At 53.8% G+C, this 15,557-nt stretch overlaps 1 non-coding gene across 1 annotated transcript; it reads left to right on the plus strand.

Annotated features, from left to right (window-relative positions):
• LOC115519533 lies at positions 1 to 106 on the plus strand. The gene has a single exon (XR_003970542.1). It is a non-coding gene; the product is annotated as a U6 spliceosomal RNA (small nuclear RNA).
• The last annotated feature ends 15,451 nt before the right edge of the window (positions 107 to 15,557 follow it).

Below are 15,557 nucleotides of genomic sequence, written 5' to 3' on the forward strand. Positions count from 1 at the left end.
GTGCTTGCTTGGCAGTGCATATACTAAAATTAGAACGATACAGAGAGTATTAGCATGGCCCCTGTGCAAGGATGACACACAAATTCATAAAGTGTTCCTTATTTTTGGCACATGCACCTCCATGTTTATAGCAACATGATCAACAATGGCCAAAGTATGGAAAGAGCCCAAATGTCCATCGATGGATGATTGGATGAAGAGGATGTGGTACATAGATACAATGAAGTATTACTGGGCAATCAAAAAGAATGAAATCTTGCCATTTGCAACTACGTGGATGGAACTGGAGGGTATTAATGCTAAGTGAAATTAGTCAGTCAGAGAAAGACAAAAATCATGACTTCACTCATATGAGGACTTTAAGAGACAGAACAGATGAACATAAGGGAAGGGAAGCAAAAATAATATAAAAAGTGGAGGGGGACAAAACATCAGAGACTCTTAAATATGGAGAACAAACAGAGGGTTACTGGAGGAGGTGTGGGAGAGGGGATGGGCTAAATGGGTAAGGGGCATTAAGGAATCTACTGAAATCATTGTTGCACTATATGCTAACTAACTTGGATGTAAATTAAAAAAAAAAGTCCACCTCCTTGGGGTGCCCGGGTGGCTCAGTCGGTTAAGCGCCCCACAACTTTTGATTTCAGCTTACGTCATGATCTCCAAGTCTTGAGATCGAGCCCCTCATCGGGCTCTGCACTGGGCGTGGAGCCTGCTGGAGATCTTCTCTTTCCCTCCCCCTCTGCCTGTACCCTGCTCCTGTGTGTGTGTGTGTGTGTGTGTGTGCGCGCACGCGCGCGCGCTCTCTCTCTCTCTCTCTCTCTCAAAACAAACAAACAAAAACCCAAACGTCTGCCTCCTTGAAAGGGGGAGAACACACGGTCACAACTACCATTCTATTGTCATAGGGATTTGCTGAGGCCACAGGGCAGTGGGCTGAGATTTGGACCAGAAATCCTGACCCCAGACCAGGGCTCACTCTTGCACAGGCCCCATCTAAGGAACGAAGGAAGGCAAAAGTTGCCTCGAGGGCTGGAGCTGCTCTTCCTTCAGGGGGCAAACCGGGTCTTGTACACACCATCTTGCAGAGCCGGGCTGGGGTGAGGCCAGAGAGGCGCCTCAGGCTCACACCCAGGTGCCCCCTTCAATCCTGTGCCCTCGGTGCGTCTCTGGCTTCACCCGAGCCTGGCCCTGCTGTGCCTGCCCCTCCGGCAGGGCATTCTGCAGCTTGGGGAGATTTTCCCACCCCCTCCCCGACCACGCGGCTGCCCCTCACTGCCACCCAGCCCTTGTGCAGGCACAAGACACCAAAGTGAAAACAGCTGAAATAAAAGGGTTCGGTTCCAGACTCACACTTGGCTGGAACGTTAGGGCTCAAGGATGTCGCCAGGACATGCCATCTCCCCATCTGTCTCTTTGTCTCCCTCAGTCCTGGTTTCCTTTGTGCGGGCATTCTCCACCGGGTGGTAAGGTTCCCCTGGGAGTCCCAGGCTCCCACAGCCCTTGGCGCCCTCATTTCAGGGGAGGGCATGCATCTTGTTGCGGTGAAATCTCAGGGGATGAACTCGCATTGGCCCCCAGGGCACATGAGTTGAGGGCGTGGGATGCCCCGATTGCCAGGCAGCTCTGGTGCCCACCACGGCAGCCAGGGGCAGTCAGCCCACTGATCACATGGTCCGAGGAGGGGGGCAGGGGTAGGCAGTGGCAGTTGCCTAAAAGAGGGAACGGGTGCCAGGTGAAAAATAGTGGGACTGAGAATGTTTTACAGAGGAGGAAATAAGTACAGAGAGAAAGAACCCACCCAGGCCATCCAGAGGGTTCCACCACCTGGGTTTGCAGCATGAGGGAGGGGAAGGGTGGACAGGAAAGCCCAGAGTCTGGTGAGCATATGAGTGGGGGCTCTGAGTCTGGCTGTCAGGGCGGGCAGGGTGCGGCAGAAGTAGGTGGGCGGGTGAGTGGGCTCTCTGGGGACCCACTGGAGGGTGGAGCCCTTCCAGGGCCTTAAAGATCACCCCACACAAGAATGGAGGGGGGACCAGCCCCACACACCGGGTAGCCGGTCCCCATCTGCCTCAGTTTCTCTGGCTGGGCCAGCCCCAATGTATCTGGGCTCCCTTCCCTGAGGGGGTAAACTTCTTATCTTCTGAGGCTCTGGATTTCACGAGCCAAGTGAGCAGAGGTGTGAGGCCTGGGGCTGAGAGCCGGGGCACCAGGGCTAGAAGCTCAGTGCTATTTATTTATCAGAAAACTGTCTCCCAGCCCCGGTCAGAGGCAGGACCAGAAAGGGCCCAAGCACATGCCCTGTGCATGAGTGCAAGAAACATCATAGATCCCAACTCCACTGGCTTGGGCAAGAAGGGGAAGTTTCCATGAGGACACTGGGGTGTTCAGACCCTGCAGGACAGGAAAGTAGCAGACGTCAGGACAACGAGAACCAGGCACTCAGACTCACATCATTAAGAAAAAAATTTTTTTAAATTTTATTTACTTATTTTGAGAGAAAGAGAGAGAGCATGAGCAGGGGAGGGGCAGAGAGAGGGAGAGAGAGAGAATCCCAAGCAGGCTCTGCACTGTCAGCACAGAGCCCAATGCCGGCTCGAACTTATGAACCGTGAGATCATGACCTGAGGTGAAATCAGGAGTCGGACGCTTAACCAACTGAGCCACCCAGGCGCCCCATTTCTCACACCATTTTTTTTTAATTTTTTTTTTCAATGTTTATTTATTTTTGGGACAGAGAGAGACAGAGCATGAACGGGGGAGGGGCAGAGAGAGAGGGAGACACAGAATCGGAAACAGGCTCCAGGCTCCGAGCCATCAGCCCAGAGCCTGACGCGGGGCTCGAACTCACGGACCGCGAGATCGTGACCTGGCTGAAGTCGGACGCTTAACCGACTGCGCCACCCAGGCGCCCTCTCACACCATTTTTTATTCTTGCTTCTGCACACCTATTTCATGAGTGAGTCACCACCTGACCCCCCGATCATGGCCACCTGCTGTCCAAGTTTGATATCCTAGCTGCTCCAGCCATCGGTGTCAGTTATCTGTCCCTCTCTCTGGCCTCAAGCCCAAGTATCTCACGGGAGGGATTCACTGGCTCATTCTAGGTCAGACGCCTATTTTAAACCATTCATCCAAGGCTGGGGCAGTGTCCCGTGTATGGCCCAGCTTGGGTCAGGGCCCACCTGGACCAACATGGCCCCAGGCTGGGGTCATCTCAGAACAAGGCAGTTCTCTTGGGTGTTGGCAGAGGGGAGAGTTCAGCAGAAATCATGTAAATTGCCCCCTGACCCCCAGTCCAAACACACCAAAAAGGCTCTGTTGGACGTGGATTGGGCTGGACTGGCTGGGCCTGGGAGGACCTCAGGCTAGACCCGGCCTACAGCCAGATTGTTGTGTTACCCACCACAGTGTTTTGGAGAAAAAAAAAAAAGAAAGAAAATTAATTGGCAACATTTATGTCAGGAGATTTCACGTGAAAAATCTCTTTTTCCGACTCCTCTTCAAAAATAAAACTTCAGGGGCACCTGCGTGGCTCAGTCAGTTAAGCATCCGATTCTTGGTTTCAGCTCAGGACATGATCTCGTGTTTTCGTGGGTTTGAGCCCTGCGTTGGGCTCTGCGCTGGCAGCACGGAGCCTGCTTGGGATTCTCTGTCTCCCTCTCTCTCTGCCCGCCCAGCCCACTTGCACTGTCTCTGTCTCTCTCAAAATAAATAAATGAACTTGAAAAAAAAAAAAAGACTTAAAAAAATAAATAAAAAGACTTCTGGCCACACTGGGTCAGAAGAGTGAATGTGTTCCAGGTTATAAACTCATAACCTCGGCAGGGAGGACGTTGACTGTGACCCCACGTGAGGCTTGGGCAGTGGCCAATCCTTCTCATACGACGTCTGCCTCTGTACAAGGGCTGCCGAGGAGAAGGCTGAGGCTCAGAGAGGGTCTCCTGCTCTTAAACCTGGGCCCTTTCCCAGTTCCCAGGGCTTCTTACATAAATGTTTATTTACACCTGCTCTTCTCATAAAGAACACAAGAAGATTTCTGTTAAAGAAGCCACACATACATGGGGTTGAGAAGGAAGCGTTCCAACTCTCACCCCTGCTGTCATACTATTACTTATCTCTGAGCTTCCTGGCAGCCAGAGGGAAAGAAGAAACACAAAGAGGTCATTTTATTCTTTTTATGCGACAGAAGGGAGAGACTGAATCTTCATGAAAGACAAATTTCTGGTTCTAGATACTAAAAAGAAATGTCTCATATGGGATGTTGACACAACAAACTGCATTCTCAGCATTTTTTACAAGGGGGAGGGTTGACCCAGATAGCAGAGCCCACAGAAAGAGGCCAGTGCACGAAGACAGATTTTTTCATCTGCCAGGGCATGCTAGAGGACTGCACTGGGAGCACCTTGAGGTCAGGACCTGACAATAGTAAATCCTATAAAACTGTCCATTTACATTGCACGTCCTTGGGCAAGCTTCCTTGGCTCTCGGACACACACCTGAATTCACCGAGCATTTCTGTGTGCCAGGCACTGAGAACCACAGGTGATTAAAGCCCAGATAAATGTCCGCTGCCAGTGCCTGGCATTGTGCTCAGCTCATGGCAGGTTCTCCATGGAAAAATAACCTGCGGGGCGCCTGGGTGGCTCAGTCGGTTAAGCGTCCGACTTCGGCTCAGGTCATGATCTCGCGGTCCGTGGGTTCGAGCCCCGCGTCGGGCTCTGTGCTGACAGCTCAGAGCCTGGAGCCTGTTTCAGATTCTGTGTCTCCCTCTTTCTCTGACCCTCCCCTGTTCATGCTCTGTCTCTCTGTCTCAAAAATAAATAAATGTTAAAAAAAAAAGAAAAAAAAAAAAGAAAAATAACCTGCCAGTTATTTCCTTATCCCTGCTTCACCTGCCCCACTGGTTGGGGCAAATGTTAAGGCCCTACAGAGGCATGTCACATACCTGCTCTACCCCAGCACTAGGCCTGGCACCAAGAATACAATGACGAAGAAGAAGAAGAAGTCTCTTTATCAAAGGAGCTCACAAACTGGAGGGGAGGACAGATGTGTAAACGAATTACAAAAGTGTGATTGCAGCAAGAGAAGTATGTACGAGAAACTGAAGACAACCGAAGACATGCCTACTCTTGTGGATGGGGTTTGTCAAGGAAAGCTTCCTGGAGGATATAACCACTCAGCTGGGTTTTGAAGGCTGAATAAGAGTTTTCCCTAAGGGGAAAAGGAGTCAGCAAGTGCAGACCCATAGAGGCTTGAAAGAACCCCGTCCTCGATGGAAACTGTGAGTGGTGGGGCGCCTAGGTGGCTCAGTCGGTTAAGCGTCCAACTCTTGATTTCAGCTCAGGTTCGTGGGATCGAACCCCGCATCAGGCTCTACACTGATGTCGCGGAGCCTGCTTGGAATTCTCTCTCTCTCCCTCTCTCTGCCCCTCCCCCTGCTCGTGCGTGTTCGGTCTCTCAAAAATGAATAAACATGAAAAACAAAACAAAACAAAAAACACCTGTGAGTGGTATCATGTGTTTGAAGCACAGAATGTCAGTGAGTAAGTCAGTGAGTAAGTGGTGGGAGGGGAGACTGAATGAGCAGAAGGTGGTTTTTCAAGTAAGGTTTAGATCCAAGGAGAGAACCTGGTGACTTTCCAATTGCTTGCCTCCTCCAGGAAGACTTCCCTGACCCCACGAGTAGCTTTCCCCATTACAGCCCTAATCTCGTAGTGTGATTTTGTTCGTATGTCTGTAGAGAGCAGCAATGGTGCCTCTTCATCTCAGACCACACCCTGCCTGGACTGGGCAGGGCCTCCATGAAAGCATGCTTTTTGAATGAATGGGCTGGTCTCTGGAAGTTCTGCCAGGGGCTACCCATCTGCTTAGATGCTAAGATTTTAGAATGGCTCAGAGCCTTCCTGGGGGCCAGGGGGAAAAAGAAACAACAGTTGTGCAGGTTTTTAAATGTTTGGGGGGATTTTGCAGAGTCCTGAGAGCTTTCCTTTCCCACCATCTGGGAGCTGTCAGGATATGGTGGGTGTGTCTGGGCCAGGCCCAGGACAGGAGGACAAGAGGCGGGAATGTGCAGGGTCCCTGCGTAGGAATGGTTGCAATGTTCGGACTCCGGTCCTGGAGGGTGGTACAGGCTTCTCATTGTTCCACGCCCTCGGCTCTCCACTCTGGCGGGGCGGGAAGGGCTTGGAAAGGCCAGAGACCAGCTTTGGGAGGAGGGCAGAGGCTTCAGGCTTCCTCAAAAGACCATCACACTGTCAGTCAACACACTCACAGAAAACGTTAGGTGGGCAAAGCCCCATTTCTTCCTCCCCATATAGTAGGAGGGGCTCTTCCTCCCTTCCTTCCAGCCATTGGTTCCTTCCTTCCATTTCTTCCATTCCATTTCTCTTCCTTCCATTTCTCTTCCTCCCTTCCTTCCTTCCTTCCAGCCACTGGTTCATTGTGTGAATCTCCGCAAGTCCATTTCCCTGCAGCTGTAAGCAGGTGGAATTGATGTGGACGTCACAGGAAATCATAAGGGTAAATACAAAAGGAAAACAGAATTACAAGGTAACAGTTTTAATGGCTAACGTGGATGGACTTCATTGCACTTCTCACTGTATTCCCACAAGCATGCAAGTGGGTCATCAGTCCCGTTCATCAAATATTTCTGGCTCTTCAACTCTCATGTATAGTAGGGTTAACCTCTCTACCTCCTTGTGGTGGGTGGGGCCATGCGACTAATTCTCGCCAGTGAGTTGTGATCAGATGTGAGTCCAGGCCAAAGCATTTCTCTTCCTCCCTTCCTTCCTTTTTCTTTCTTTCTTCCTTTTTCTATATTTCCCTTTCTTTCTTTCTTTCTTTCTTTCTTTCTTTCTTTCTTTCTCTCTCTCTTTCTTTTTAAATTTATTTAAGTTCTCTCTACAACCAACGTGGATTTTGAACTCACAGCCCCGAGATCAAGAGCGGCACACTCTCCAGACTGAGCCAGCCAGGCGCCCTCAGGCCAAAGCATTTCATAGCAAGTGCACAGCTCTCCACTCCCTTCTCCCCTCTCCCACAATGAGGAGAAAGGCTCCAGCACAGGGCTGCTCCGTCAGCCTGGGTCCCAAAGTCAAGATGACTCAGAGCAGAGCCTCCATGGATCCAAACCAGTGTGGACGTGAGAAATGAACGAGAAGTAAATCTTTGTTTTTATAAGCCATTGGGATTTTGGAATTGTTATTGCAGTATAATTTAACCCATGCCGACTGATAATAATCCCCATTTCTACAGATGAAGAGCTCAGAGAGCTTGTGACCTGTTCAAAATCACACAGCTATAGCAAACCCAAGTTGGATACTCTAAAGCCTGTGCCGCTTGTCTGGGAGGCCACCACAATGGGTTGTTGTTTTTTTTTTTTTTGCTTGGGTGAAAGTCTGTCCTTTGAGGTTACTGCCAGGTTTGTGGATCTTTGGTGGGAAAGAACAGCAGTACAGATGTGAGGTCATTGCCTCGTTGGGCCAGTAGAGGGCAGCTTGTCATTACTGGGCAGGCCGTGTCCTCCTGGCCCCCTCAACCCTGGAGGACAGAACAGGGCCGATGGGCAGGGGGGAATACAGACATGAACCAGATTCGCTTCTGGCTCTCAAGGCCCTAACAGCCTGGCAGGTAGCCGGAGGGAGGAATTCTAGATGTTTAAGCTAGAGGAGATCACATGCAGGCACTGGGACCTATTTACAAAGGCAACTGAGGCCCAGAAAGGCAAGTGACCTGATGGCAGCTGTATAATGACTCATTTGCCAAAGTGGGGAGAGAATCCAGGACTCCTGACTTCTTCTCAGGGTTTCTTCATCTCAGAGATAATGCAATCCACTGGGGGTGACCAGTAAAGTCTGCCCCTGCCCAATCTGCCCAATCTGCAGAACTGTGCTGTCCCCTCCCCAAACACCTCCGTTCTTCCTCAAGTTCGGCTGGTCCCCAGGCCTCAAAGCAAGAAGGGACAGGGCAGGAACTCCAGACAGCTTCCCTCCCCCATCCACTGGACTCCAGCAGGTGTTGCCCTGGTAACCAGAGAACAACCAAGTTTGAAAAGAAAGGCCGAAAGCGAGAGAACGGATGAACAGGGGAAGATCGCAGGTCCACATATTCACCATTCACTCATTCATTCATTCACTCATTCACTCATTCATTCATTCACTCATTCACTCATTCTACAGACACTTATGAGGCTGACTCTTGCCAGGCCCTAGGACCCAGAGAAAAGAAAATTCAGCCTCCTCAGAACTGTCCAATATGACAGCACAAATTAAAATGAAATAAAATAAACAATTCAGTTCCTCGGTCACTGTGGCCACATTTTAAGTGCTCAATAGCCACCAGTGGCTAGTGGCTGTCACATTGGATAGCGCAGATACAGAACATTTCCATTATCACAGAATGTTCTATTGGCCAGCACGGCTCCAGAAGCTCACTCACTACGGAGAGCAATACACAGGAAAATCGACCTGACCTCACAGCATTGTGTGGGCTGTGGTGTGCTCATCAGCAAAAAGCAGGTGACGAGGCGGAGATTACAGGAGATGCCAGGAGAATGCTTAGCCTACTTCCTGGCTCAGGGTGAGTGCTGGAAAGATGTCATCCACCATCTCTGCGGTGTTACCGTAAGGACCTGTCTACGTCCCCATCTTCCTGAGCGGACTGTGAGCTCCTGCCCAGCCCTGGCACAGGGTTTGGAGGATAGTAAGTGTTCAGTAAATGGCAGCATTATTAGCACCATCATCATCATTACTATTGGTATGATGGAGGCAGATGAGAGCACCGCCCGGCCCACAGGGTGGGTCTCCTCAGGCCCAGGGCTGGGTCATCTTCACCTCTTCGGGGCCTTAGTACAGGGTCCAGTGGGAGCCAGGAGGGGCTCAGGGGACTGATGTTAAAGCAGACAGCCCCTGCTTTAGCTTGCCCCAGAAAAGAACTCAGGTGGGTGGACAAGATGGCTGAAAGGTCACAGAACTAAACGGGGGGTGGGGGCAACGCGGAAGGAAATCAGGAGTGGGGATGGTGCTGGGACCACTAGAGTGTGGCTGTATTTGGAGTAGCCTTGTTCTTACTGGAGACATCTCTCAGGAGCCAGGGTCTGTGGGAGACAGAGTAGATTTGGGGAGGCCAGGCAGCGGGGCACCATCCCACCGCCACCCCCCCCCCCGCCCTACCCGCAGGTGGCCTTGAGTCCAGGGCAGCCCAGCCTGGCCATTAGGAGCCTCCCATGGCCCTTCAGGATTCCAGAGGCTCAGAGCAGCCATTCACTGACGCCCACTGCTGAGAAACCAGCCCCTCCCTGCCCCAGAGCCAGCTCCGCTGGGGATGTAGCTGGTGGGACAGGTCAGGAGAGAGCTGGGCCCTAGGCCTGGGGACTATGGCCTGGGCGCTGAGTGGAGGCCCATGAGGGGGCCAGAGGGAAGAGGCCCCTGAGCTGGTCACACTGGCCAGAGTCTGGGCACAGGGGAGGCGAGAGGCTTGTATCAGCTTCAGCTTCCCAGACCGAGGAGCACTGGACTTCTCTTGTCCTCTGATCTAGGTAGGTGGGTATTTATGTGTGCGTGTTTGGGGAGTGGGTGGCACAGGACCAAGGGATAGATGACAGGAGTGTAGACTCAGCGAGGGGTGGGGATCTGGTGACACTGGACTAAATGGACCTCAGAAATCCGATCCCCAGGCCTGCTGTCTCTGTGTGGGCGTGCACACTGAGGGTAGACGTTTGGGGTTAAGTGCAGGATATACGTGCATGTGTCCAGGTATGTGTAGTTGTGAACAAGGGCAGGAGAGCGGGCCTGAGGGACGTGCTCAGTGGGGAGTGACGGAGGCTGGCACAGTCTTGGGTACAAATATGTGGCTGGAGAGGGGCTGGAGTGTCACTGCGAGGGATGAGAAGATCCCTTGCTGCAGACTTTAGGGACCTGGCGTTAGGGTCAGTGCGCCCTCCTGAGAACTCCTCCTGCCAGCACCGGCCTGCCCCGCCTGCTGTGTGGAAAGCAGGAGAGGGGAGCCTGGGTGGCTCAGTCGGTTAAGCGTTTGACTTCGGCTCAGGTCATGATCTGGAGGGCTGTGAGTTCAAACCCCGCATTGGGCTCTGTGCTGGCCACTCAGAGCGCGGAGCCTGTTTCAGATTCTGTGTCTCCCTCTCTCTCTGCCCCTGCCCCTGCTCGTGCTCTGTCTCTCTTGCTCTCAAAAAGAAATAAAACATAAAAAAAAGAAAGCAATAGAAACAACTTTGTTACAACAGGTAAGTTGGATGGAGCCCGGGGTGTGTACAGGCTGGCCATCTGGGGGCCTTGGAGCCCACCTTGGGGAATGGCTCATCCACACAGACTACCTGCCAGGGTCCTCGACCTCCACCTCTCCCCACCTCCAGGTGGTTTGTCACTTCCATCCCTGGGCTGGGCAGCCTTCTCCAGCCCCACCCCCAGACGCAGAGTTTCAACAGTGTCCCTGCCATTCTCCTGGCCTCCACTTCCGTTCCCCTCTGATCCCTCTGTCATGCTGCATGGGAGTGACTGTTCCCACCAGCAGATCTGACGAGGTCATCTTCCAGGGCTGAGCGTCCTTGTGGCCTGGCTTGGTCTTCACTGCACCCGTGGTTTCTATTCCCTGCACCACCGTCCCACCCCCTACAGCCTAGGACTCCCACAGTGGATTTTCAGGAAGATGCCACACCCTCACCTTTGGGTCTTTGGTGTGAACGACCCCTTGGTCCAACCTTCCTCCTCTGAGGCCCAACACCGAGCTAATGCTTGGTCCAAAGCTCACCTCCAGCTTAGTCCTGCCTGCTTCACTGCCTGGCACCGCCGGGGATGTTGGGTTCCCCCCGGGGCAGGGACTGTGGCCTGGTCACTGGACGAGCCTCCTCCCGCGGGCACTTGCCTCTTCACCTCCCCAGCCTCACCTTCACCAGGCTCCTCTGCAGCTCCAGCAAATTCTGGCTCCAGCAGCCAGGGGCTTTTTCCTGGTTCTGGGCGGAAGCCCCAGAGGCAGACTCTGTTTCCAAGCCAAATGGGTCATCCCTCGGCCTCCTACCTGGATGCCTGGACTCCTATTTTGGCTACCATGGGTGGGAACCCAGAGCACTCTGGCCCCTCCTGAAAAAGACAGGTAGACAGGCTCCCAATAACCACTGCCCTCCTGCAGGGTCCCTGAACGAGGCCCCTTCAGACCAAGACCCCAAGACTGGTAGTGCTTTTTTTTTTTTTTTTTAACCTTTAGATATCTGTGTTTTTGATAATTAGTATAAAACCCAAGCCACTGAGGAGCCCATAATTTTATAGCTTGATATCTTACAAGTTTTCTTTATTTTTTTTAATGTTTACTTTTGAGAGAGAGACAAGAGTGTGAGCAGGGGAGGGGCAGAGAGAGAGAGGGAGACACAGAATCTGAAACAGGCTCCAGATTCTGAGCTGTGAGCCCAGAGCCTGACGCGGCGCTCGAACTCGCGAACCGTGAGATCATGCCCTGAGCCGAAGTCGGACACTTAACCGACTGAGCCACCCAGGCACCCCACAAGTTTTCTTGTAAATGTATTTCTTGTAATATATTTCTGTTTTCTCATTGTTTACAAATTATATTTAGAGTTAAGCTTTATATATATGCATATATATTTGCCCATTTTTTTCAATTACAAACCGAACAATTTTTGAAACTATTTCATACCTTAGTGGCTAGATAATATTAAAATGGTAATCGCGTTTTAACGAACAATGACTCTGTAACATTTCACCTAACTTAAGTATTTTACATTTTAAAATAGTGTCTTGTTTCCTAAGACCCTGGCAAACGCCGGCAACTAAAACTTAGTCTGCTACTTAGCAAAGAAGTTTTCATGCTCTTTATTAACTAGGAATCCAAGAAATGCAAGCTGAGCACCTCACCCCTGCTTGGCCTCTTCTCTCTGTTGATTGCCTCAGGGCAAGACCTGCAAGGATCACAGCTTTGAGATGCAGCAGCACGGAGTCCCCAGCCCTGGAAACTCCCTCTCCCGCAGCCACCTGCTGGGACGCCCTGCCCGCTCCTCAAAGCTCCCTGGAGGGGTGTCACCCCTCATCCCTGTCCTCCGGAAAACCATCCATCTGGATGCCTTCCCTCAAAGCCACATCCCACAGGCTTCCGGCCGACCGGGCCCGGGAGCCGGAGCCTGGAGTGTGTCCTCACCGGAGACCAAGCCCCGGAAACTCAGCTCCACCTCCTTAACACTCCGTCAGAACAGCCAGGCATGGCCCTTGGGCCCCCTGCCTTCTCACTGGGAAGAGCTGCCCGCCCCGGGCAGGGAGGCTGGCACCCATGGAGGAGGGAGGCTGCCCACCCCAGCCTCACGATCTGTCTCCCTAGTGCCAGGGGGCAGAGTCCACTCTGAGGGCCCAGGGAACCCAGGATTGGCCAAACCCAGCAGGATGCCCATAGTGGAGAAGCCCCTGGTGAGTTCCTACCTGGCCCTGCCATTTCAATCCCGGTTAGCCCAGAAATCACCAGGCCCTGCAGGGCCAGGCTCAGTGGGTCAGAAACACCCTCTCCCGGTGGCTGCCCACGTGACTACCAGAACTTCTCCAGGAAGAGGCAAGCCCCGGTCCAGGGGTATCCCGAGACCCCAGCTGCATCTCCAAAGGGCCACCTCCACCATGGGTCCTGCGACAGCCATGGATTTGGCTCCTCTGGACACAACCAGGCCAGGCATAGTCAGACATGTCACTACAATGGTCACCAACAGGCCTAGTTTGACCATCAATCTGGCCGCACCAAGCACATCCACAGTGGATACAGGCACAGAGTTCCCTGCTCTGGATACCAAGCTGGGCACAGCCACGGACTTTGCTACAGAAGGCACAACCAAGTTGGACACGGTCATGGATTTGGTAACCCCAGACCCAGAGAAGCTGGGCAAAGCCATAGCTACAGCAGGCACAGCCAAGTCAGATACAACCACAGGGGGTGCAGCCACGGATTTGGTGGTACCAGGTGCAGTCAGGCTGGGCACCACCAGGACAGACACAGCCAAGCTAGACATAACTACAGATTCTTTTGCTTTGGACACAAGCAAGCTGGGCACAGCCATGGGGGAGACCACACTGGACAGAGTCATTAACCTGACCACATCAGCCACCTACCCACTGATGCCAAGCAGAAGCACAGACCCAGCCCCGGACCGTGCTACTGCGGATGCTGTGACAGATGGGACCACAGAGCCCATCATGCTGGACCTGGCCAGAGAAACCAAAGGTAATGCAAAGAGCTTGGCTGGGGATGCGGTGGGCTGCCGCAGGGGGTCAGGATCTATTGGCCAAGAGATGGACACGTCAGGAAAGGGAGGTGGAACTAAGGTCAGAGATGAATGTGCTGGGGGCAAGGGGAATGAGATTGACGGGCAGAACACAGGGGATGCACTCTGAGCTGGGTCCCAACCTGCCAATCAGAGGTGAGGTAGAGCGAAGCCACCAGAAGGAAAGTGTACAGGGGTAACTTGTGGAGGAGAAATTACACGGGGTCCTTCCTTTGGTATCTTCCATGGTTGTTTCTTTGTTCCCTGAAGAGCTGGAGGAGTCAGGTGATCTGTAGGTGGGTCCAGCTTTAAAAGCAAACCACCTGCAGGAAAATACAGACCAGCACGTCAGGAAGTGGTGATTTGTCCGACAGCCATCACTACAGTGCTCCTCTCGATGTGAGCAGTGACCTCACCTGAGACCTTCTAACTCATGCACATTCAGCCTTCCAAGAAGCTATCTGTTGCTCGAAAGGTGCCTCACCCGGCATGCTCTTCCTTGATCCCTTACCCCTAGCCCTTTAGTCTAAGACTTGTACGTATGCAAGTCCTGCACAGAGCTTTAAGTAGGCCAACACAAGGGCTAGATGATCATTTGGTCTCAGAGAGGATGTGACATGCCCAAAGTCATGCAGCTGGTTGGTGGCAATAAGCTAGTGGGAACCCAGATCTTGGAATTCTTCTTTGGGCCATCCCAACATTCCCAACATTGCACAGGCTCAGATTCTGGAGCTTGGAAAGCATCCCATCCGTCAGTGCCTTAACTGGGTCTCTGGGAAGCCAGACCCTCCTCATCTTGCCCCATACATTCAGTCTGGGGCAGCTCTCCCAGGCCCTGGTCTTCCGGTGGGGCCCCTCAACCCTGACAGCCCATTTCTTCCTGAACGGACCCTGCTCCCTGATTTCACTCTCTCAGCTACAAGCACCGGCACCCTAGAAGCCTGGGTTTCTTCCTCTTCATTATCTTTTGCTCTCCTTCACCCAACCAGTCTATTTCCAAGTTTGTTGATCTACCTCCTCAGTACTTGGCTGTCTACCCGCTCCGCTCCAACCCTCTGCCCCTGTGATGCCACAGCTCCCTCCTGCTCCCCCACCTCCCCCAGGGCTCTCAGTCCTCCATGCAACTGCCATAGGGACTCACATATTCGATGGCAGCACTTTCATTGGCTTCCCTCAAAAGTCCAGCTCCTTAGCCTGGCTTCCAAGACTTCGGACTTCTCCAGCCTCTAGCTCTATATTTCCACCTGGAATTTTCTCTGCTTTGACTGTATAAGGAGCGGCGTCTTCCACGGCACCGTGTTGCTTACCCCTCTGGGTCTGCTCACGTCTGCTGCCCCTATCCACGGAGTGCCCTTCCCTTCCCTCCCACCAGCATTTATTTGCCCTTCTGTCTTGGCCCCCAGCTTCCCCATGAGCTCTTCCAAAATCCCTCTCTCCCCGGGATGCCCACCGGAGTACCCTGTGCGTACCCCCTGCCCTCTCCATTAGGACAGTCCAGCTTTCCTGTCTCCCCCGCTGGAACTAGAATGGTCATCTTCGTCCCCGTGGCCCCCAGGGCCTGGCACTGCACTGTCCATTAATGGTGACTGAATGCATGACCTTTTTTTTCCTGATGGCTAAATGGAGGCTCAGGAAAGTTCCTGACCAGTTCAAGGTCACAGGGCTCACCATCCCCAAGCCGGGCCTGGAACCCGGGCCCCTGACTCAGGGCTCCGCAGGCGCCCGCGCCTGGGCAGAAGCGCGCTGAGCCCGCGCAGCATCCCCACTGACCGCGTGACTCGCGCGCGCATCGCCCGCTCGCTGCAGCCACCGGTCCCCGGCGCCCCCCGCCCCGCCCCGCCCCAGCCTGGAGGGTAAGAGGCCGGGAGCGGGATGGGGCGGGGCGGGCGGGGCTCGGGACTGGGATGCGGGCACCTCCCCCCGGCCAGGCATCCCGAGTTGCAGGCATAGCGACCCGCGCGCCACCCTCTCCCCCTCCCGTCGCCCGCAGCCGGAACCCGGCACCCGCTCCCGCGTGCGGGCTGGGGGAGCGCGGGTGCGGGCGCGGGCGCAGTGGGAGGGGGAGGGGCCCTCGGCGGGGCCGACAGGCGCGCGGGTCACGTGGTGCGGGTGGCAGCGGCGGCGGCGGCGGCGGCATCCGTGTGCGCGGGCAGGGGCAGCGCGGCGCCGAGCGAGCCGAAGCGAGGTCCGGGGCGGGCGCGGCGGCGCGGGGCGCAGGGACGGCGCGGCCGGGCCGCGGGCCGGGCGGGTGGGCGGAGAGCGCGGAGGGGCGAGGCCCGGCTGCGGGGGCCGC

This window comes from Lynx canadensis, chromosome B4 (assembly GCF_007474595.2).
Source record: "Lynx canadensis isolate LIC74 chromosome B4, mLynCan4.pri.v2, whole genome shotgun sequence".
Classification (NCBI taxonomy): Eukaryota; Metazoa; Chordata; class Mammalia; order Carnivora; family Felidae; genus Lynx; species Lynx canadensis.